Raw genomic sequence first — 7,942 nt, forward strand, 5'->3', positions numbered from 1 at the left:
TAAATAGTTGTTCATTTAACCAGAAAATTTAATTTCAAAACCAAGCTTTTACCGTTTAAAAAAAAAAAAGTTTTCACCATTTTTATTACCTTCGTTTTAGCTTTGAACAACCACCACCACCAACTGACCGCCTCCTGTTCCTACCGGAAAATCCACCACCGACCACCCACTAACCTCCGATCACCAACCCCGTAGGTCCCTGTGCTCGCCCACCCTTCTGTTCTCCTTCTCGGCTTCACTCACCATTACTCTTCTATTTCATCGACGCGCCTCCCTGAGACCACCACCAACACCGCCTTGCTGGCGTGTTGTTGCTGCGGCGCTGCGTCGCTTCGCCTCCCGGCCAGTCACCACCACTCAGCCGCCCCATTTTTTTTCCTTCCTCCCTCCTTTGTGCGTGCCCTGTTGCTCCCCTGCTTGTGTTCCAGAAGTCAGGAACTAAGTTCCACTTTGGAACTTTGTTCTATTTTGTATGTTTTCAGGTAAGCCCATGGCCCAATAGCTTTTAGTATACCGTAATTGTTAGTTTGCCACTTTAAATTGATTTCTTTTAATATAATAGAATAGTTGTTACTCTAATTGTTTGCAATATTAACTTAAAATTTGGATTTAGTAACATTTTATGTTTAAACTGGTTTATAAAGTTATAAATTAATAAAAATATATAAAATATTATTTTCAAAATATTGATTTAAATTATTTATCGTTTGACACTAATTCAATAAATCTTCTGAAAGAAATCGGTACGCGGAACTCAGGAAGAACGGTCCATCAAACGGGAAGTATAAAACTACGGTTAAGGTAACATCTATTTCTAACACCCACGATCCCTTATGAAATGTGTTTTATGAGATTATGAAATGTGTTTATAATGATATGCTTTTTATTGGATTGTGTGTAATTGCCCTGATTTTGAGCAACTTTTAAGTTGATGATAAATATGTTTATTAGCTTATTTTCGTTCTTAAACCACTTTGAAATGATCTCAAGATTATAATTTATGACTCAAGTTCAAAACGTACTCAAGGAATTTATTTATGAAACTAAGATTTCTATTACAATCAAACTAGTGGCAATATGCTATTTTTATTTACTTATTTATTTTATTTTATTAAATTGTAACAGCCCTGATTTTAAGCAGATCTTAATATAATATTAAGAATAATTATCGTCTTAAATGTGTCATTAGAATTTCACTTAAACCCAATTTGAGATTACGATCTTGGAATTTTATTAAATTGGTGAATGAATTTGAGGATTTATATTATTATCTTTTAAAATTAGTCTTTAAATTATTTCTTGAGCTTTACCTCAAGATAAATGTTTTAACATCAAATAAAATAATAGACCTCTCATTTTCCCCTACCCTCACACTCACTCACTGACTCTCTCACTCCCTCTATCTCACCCGACACTCTCCTCTCTCCCCTCACCATGTCGCCTCTCTCCTCTCCGTTGAGCCGCCGCACCGCCACCGCACCGCGCCACTGCTCGATCTGCCTCCCCTTTTCGTCGGTCACTGCTGATGCGGTTGTTGTTGATTTGTGGGGCAGATTCACAACTTCTCTCTCCTCTCGTCTCCTCCCCTCTCTCGTCCCAGTTGTGTGACGCCGCCGCAGGTGGTGGTTGCAAAAACCACCCATGTTGATTTTCTTTCTTCAATTGAATTTCCTTCTTGCTTTTCCATTTAAATTCAAGGGTATACTTCAACTCCTTTTTGATTTATTTTAGTTTAGCCCAATTAGATTGAAATGATTATTGGAAATCAATTTGTCATTGGTTAATTGTTTTTATTTTACGAAAATAATTTTGGTAATTTAATTAAGTAATTCCTATTTTTGTAATTGAAATACTGAAGTTATTATTTCGCATTCTAGAGTATCTTCTTGATGATCATGTAACTAAGATTTTCTAGTTTGGTTTTATTGATTGAGTAGTCTTTATAAAATACCTTACCGAGTTATTATTAAATGATCACTTTAATTACTTGGAAATGACTTTTGATTTCTGAATTAAGTTGATTTTGATACTATTTTGAGTAATTGAGATTAATGTTTCTTGATACAAAGAAGGGTTTTTAATGAAAATTTAATTAAGTATTTCCAAATTAAGTTTATTAATCAAATAATATTATAATTATGATTTCAATCCTAATCCATTGCGAGCAATCTATTTCGTTTTCTTAAAGTAGAATCTATGCCATCTAAATTCTAAAATCGAGTTTTCAAAATCGTTCAAGGTTTTAAAAGGGATTCAATTATGACCTTAGGTAGCATAGATTGAAATTCTGAAAGGTTAATTTGGAAGATTTCTAAGAGAAATTGACTTGATTTAATTCAATTTAGATGAATGGGCTATTAATTTGTGTCTTTGGTTATTAAGGTTAATTGTTAGAAGAGGAATAAAGAGAATAGAGCTAGTTATGGAGTTAAGTGGAGATCGATGATCCAATATGTATCTCATGGAGTTTATATGTGCTGGTGATTCAAGGTACACATTGTCCAACCAACTTCTGTTTTCAAAATTATATTTTGTGTGCTTGAATATGAAAAAGAATTTAACAATAATATGCATATATGTATGTATGTTTTAAACTCTGATTTGCAAATGAATTAAGCTGCTCAACGAATCTTTATTGATTTATAAACATGATATTGTTGTTTCAAACTGCAAGCAAGAAACTGATTTAGATTTTGAGTGAGCTAAGAACGAGTGCCCTAAGAGTTGAGTATATCAAAGGTCCCTAAGGATATAAGAAGAGTATTATTTACTGCAAAATTGAGTTATAAGAAGAGTATTATTTACTGCAAAATTGAGTCTTTAGTGTGCTCAGTATCATTGGTTTCTAATCAAGAGTTCAATGGAAGAGTTTTAATGTCAGGTATATGGAAGTTCCTAAACGATGTGCGTGATAACTAAAAGCTATGTTCTTAAACTAATATTATCAAGTGATTTCAAGGATTATAACTGTTTCTACCAAGTCGGTTGCTTTTATTTTTGAATTTCATAAAAGTTACATGTGTTTCCTTAACTTACGAATTATAGAGCTAAAGCGAGCTTCGAGCTTTGGTATAGTGTTTTTAAGAACTTAAAAGTTAGAATGAATATAACTAAATATATTTTCAATTTTGTTTTGGGTTTACAAAGCCAATTGTTTGCAAACAAATAAATATTTTACAGGTTCAAAAAGAGTTTTAATAATGAATTGAACTTTGAATTTAACTAGGAAATAAGCTATAGTGTTTCAAACTAATTAATCTAGGGTTTAACACCAAGTCATTTGAGTGTTTTACAAGTATATATATATATATATATATATATATATATATATATATATATATATATATATATATATATATATATATATATATATATATATATATACCTTACGCACTTTAGGCTTTGAAATATATATTTTTAGCGTGAACATGTTTTGATTTATAAAGAAAAATAGCTCTTTCAATAAGTTTCACAAAATGATTTTGATTTAAGGAATAATGAAACCATTTCTAAGAATGTTTAATAATTTGAAATTGCGACTAAATTAAGGTGTATTTGAAACTAGTAATTCTAAAAGAAACCAATCGTCATTTCCTTATTCAATAAATTGTTTTAACATAAAGATTCTATTAAATGTTTTATAAATACATTTCAGGCACATTAAGCTCGCCTAAACTTAATGTTTATATCCAAATCATACTTCGAGTCTATTCAATTATTCATTGGCGTCTCAAATAAATTTATGTTAAGGATGTTACTCTTTTGAGGTCAAATTATGAGTTGTTGGTTAAGAAGTTTAATCAGAGAAATAAATCATTAAGACTAAATTCATGTGTTAACTAGATCTTTTCAGTGTGAGTAGTGTAAGTTCAAAGAGTCAACGAGTCTTGAGTTTGGTAGTGAAATCGAGTTAAAGATTTATATAAGATAGAAGCTGAGTTGAACTATAATGAGGAAGAAGCGAATACTTGAATAAGGGAATGCGAATAAGTTTTGGGCAACGAATAAGATAAATTGATAATAAATGCTTAAGTAGGGGAAAGTAGCCGTGTATGTGTGGCATAGTGCTCACATGCATCGGTGATGAAAAACATTGGAAGCGAGTGCTACATCAGTACACTCGTGGTAAATGGGCTTGACCCATATTTGGAATCAAGTGCTATATCAATAGACTCGTGGTAAATGGGCTTGACCCATATTTGGAAGCGAGTATTACTCGTGGTAAGCGGGCTTGACCCGTAGTTAGGGACAGGTCCTAGTTAAGTCTTGCAAGCGTATGTTTATCAGGAGGGTGACGACCCCCACCATATAGAGACAGTTGGTCGTGCTGACCCCTCTCTATTCGTGTTCACTTTCCCCCAATTGCAAAACTATTATGTTGAATTAAGTTATCTATTCTTGCATTGAATTATGAAATCATGTCAAATATGTATTGCGAGTTGATCTGTGTCATGAGAATTTTATGAAGAGAATTATATGTCTTTGGCAATATTGTGCGAATGAGTTTCCCATTGAGTTGTAAATGGATATATATTTTTGAGCTTCACCTTGGGGAAATTTACTTTTAGAGAAATACATGGTACATGCATGGTTATGAGTAATTGTCGAGTAAGGTTATGGTTGGAAATGATTAACGGTATGGGAATAATTAGATGAATCTTAAATTGCAAGCTTTATTATGGAAGTAATTGTGAATTTAGAAATTCTGTGAGATGATAAGTAAGGTCTGAAGCTATTGCGAATAAAACTTTATTATATTGTTTTACAAACGTTTGCCGAATAATAAGGATTTGATGAAATAGATTTCAACGAAATTATAATGTTTTATTAAGTAATGATTTCAAGTGTGCTTATAAGAAAAATTGATTTTCAAAACGAAACATAAAAAAAAAACTAAAAACAAACTATTTGAGCCACCTATCAAATGCATTTCAGGTTGGATAACGTGTACTCAGATTTCCGCTGATTTTGTTCTATGAACCTGTCCTGGTGGGGGCAGAGTTGTATTTTGCAGGACTATGAAGATCATGAGTAAGTTATCGGCTAGAAGATGCTTAATGGTTATTTCAAGGTGCAACTAAATCCAGATAATGTTTTAAGAAGATAATTTTAGTTATCAAAGTCGTAACCGAAGCTTTCTCAACTTATTATTAAGTTGGTTGTAATTTATTGTACCTAGGTAATATTTTTGGGTTATTGTTGTTGATTAAGCTTGTGATTGATTATTTGAAGTTGTTGGAGGAGTTCAGATTATATAGCTGGGTTAATTGTAGTTTATTATTTATAGATTACATATTCGTGTTAGAGTTGTAGTTAAGTCAAGTTGTTTGGTTCAAGTTTAAGTGAGATTAGAAGTAGCTAGCTCATTAAGTGTGGGTTGTCACAGTGACACCCTGGTGTTGTTTTGGGAAATGTTATGTTGGAATGTTGTAATTGAAGCAGGTGAAAGAAAATCTGACGTAATATCCTAAGCAATGTTTTAGGTTGTCCATATTTAAGGGAAGTGCTGCCGAATTTTTTTTTATAATTAATTAAGTTTAAGAGTTTTAATTAGTGTCTTTGAGATCTAAGCCCGTGATTAAATCTTTGAAGTTGCTTGAAGAGTTAAAGTTTGTTTAGCAGGTGTTAATTTGTAACTTGCAAGCAGCTCGTTAAGGGTGGGTTGTTACATTGTGGGATATAAAATGTGTTTATAAGTGGTTTATGAATGATGATATTTAAATATGTTATGAATGATTTTATAAGAATGATGTTTTATGAGATGCGAATAAAATACGAAACATGATAAATAAAAGTGTAACAGGTTCTGGCAGTTAGTGGGGTTACTATTTCTAGGTCGTGCACGTACCGCCGTACCGCGGGACACCCAACAAGGGATAGTGCTCCTTGAGGGTTACCGCAAGCTGAAAGAGAAACTATTTAGGTACGGGCGTATGTCCAACAAGGGAGAGTGCTCCTTGAGGACTATCGCAAGGTGGGAGACGTCCTGCAAGGCTAACTTGTCAGTTACCAAGTAAAATGAATGTTTATGAAAGATAATGGGAACTATTAAAGTTTCAAGTTATAAATGATGTTTTATTATAATTCTTTTATGAAAGTGATTTACTATATTCTATTCTTCCTTTTTGCAAAGTAAATAAAATGAATTGAAATGAATTTACGTTGTTAGGGTAGTATGTTACTGGGCCTCGGCTCACGATGTTGCTGCTTATGTTTTAGGTACAATCAAGACTACGGGATGCCTTAGTGTGAGGATGTGACAGTCAAGTCAATATTTGATATATAGTAAGAGTAATTATATATCACTAGTAATAATGGACGAACTAATTAAATACTAAGTTAAATTTCAATTATTGAGTTAATATTAATGTTTAATCTATGTTAGGAATACTTATTAAGGTTTATTTAGATTTCAATGTAAATACTAAAGAATTAATCGAAGTTAAGTATATTTACTGTTACTCAGCAGTAGTCAGTAAATTTAAAAAGGTTATGTCGCCTTGTATTTTCCACGAGGGAGATACAACATGTGACGCTCCGACTAATTTAGGGTTTCCGCTGCTAATTAAAGATAATTAACCTAATTAATGGTGTATAGAAGTCGGGGTGTTACAGTTTGGTATTCAGAGCCAAGGTTCTGGACCATAAGTGCTAAACCTTACGGGTTTTGCACGTAATAGAATTCAATAGGCTTTAAGCAAAGAGTTTTAAGGAATAAGTTAAAAAGAATATGTTAAAATCAAGTCAAGCTAAAATGGAATGAGGGTGAGTGTAGGAACGGGATTAAAGGGATTTATTCTTGTGTTATTTATGTTTTCTTGATTGAATATGTTATGCGAAATATCGACTATCGAGGTTACTAACGATGCCACGAACGAAGCTCACAAGCGCAACATTCACGACGACGTCGTCCACAATGATATTTTCCATGATGATATTTATGACGACCAATCTATAGAAGACCACAAGAGATGATGGAATGATTAGGAACGGCAAGTACGATGTTAACTGAATTAGTCAAAAATTCTCGGTAAACGAAAGACACTAAAGAGAACGAAAATGCGTCACTATTCGAGAAAATTTCACCCTCGAATCCACCAATCTATGACGACAAGCCCGATTCGATGGAACTTGAAAAATGGATCAACCAGATACATCAACTATTCAAAACTTTGCAATGCCCGACGAATAGGAAGCAAGTGTCGTGCAGAAACGAATACGTGTTATCGATGTGGAGGGAAGATCATTTCGTCAGAGACTGTCCTAAACCACCTTTCACGAATACAGGAGGAGCAACTTCAACCGATCACGGACGGAGCAACGATGCTAAGGTTAACCATATTCTATCACGACCACCAACATACGTAAGAGCTTACATAATGAAAGAAGAAGATGACGCCAATGTTGATATTATTTTAATTTATCTCTCTCACTCTGGAACCGAACTTCCCTTGATTTCATGTTTATCGAGTTTCCTACCCTAGACAGACTAGGCAAAGTTTAAGCATTATTGTTTTCTTGGAAGAAGTCAGGTTAAGCATGATGCAAACTCAAGGAATTTGTGGATATGAATTGTTTTGAGGAACTTTTATGGTTATGAAATCTTTAAGGATAGTATAAATGTTTAAGTACCAAACGAGCATAAGGTTGTATTTCACGAGTGGTGGATCATTAATTAAGTAAAGGTTTTTCTAGGTTTAAAGTGTTCAAGTTAAGAATGAACTTGATTTTAGGGTTATCTTCCTGTGTTATTCATGATGAATATTTTGGTGGTTATAAGTACACAAGTCTACTATCTAAATGATGATTAATATGCCTCTGTTAAGGAAGCTAAGCTAGAAATTTTAAAGGTTTTGCAAGAATATTATGTGAAATCGAGCATGATTTATGGTGAAAATATGAAAGTGGGTTTGCATATAAAGTTTTGAGGACCTTACCAAAA

The 7,942-nt window shown here is 33.1% G+C and overlaps 1 long non-coding RNA gene across 1 annotated transcript; it reads left to right on the plus strand.

The window, feature by feature from the left end:
• The first annotated feature begins 1,394 nt into the window (after positions 1 to 1,394).
• Positions 1,395 to 5,652, plus strand: LOC130464430 (uncharacterized). Its single transcript, XR_008924842.1, has 3 exons — positions 1,395 to 1,699; positions 2,383 to 2,490; positions 5,000 to 5,652. It is a non-coding gene; the product is annotated as an uncharacterized lncRNA (long non-coding RNA).
• The last annotated feature ends 2,290 nt before the right edge of the window (positions 5,653 to 7,942 follow it).

Source organism: Spinacia oleracea, chromosome 6, assembly GCF_020520425.1.
Source record: "Spinacia oleracea cultivar Varoflay chromosome 6, BTI_SOV_V1, whole genome shotgun sequence".
Lineage (NCBI taxonomy): Eukaryota > Viridiplantae > Streptophyta > Magnoliopsida > Caryophyllales > Amaranthaceae > Spinacia > Spinacia oleracea.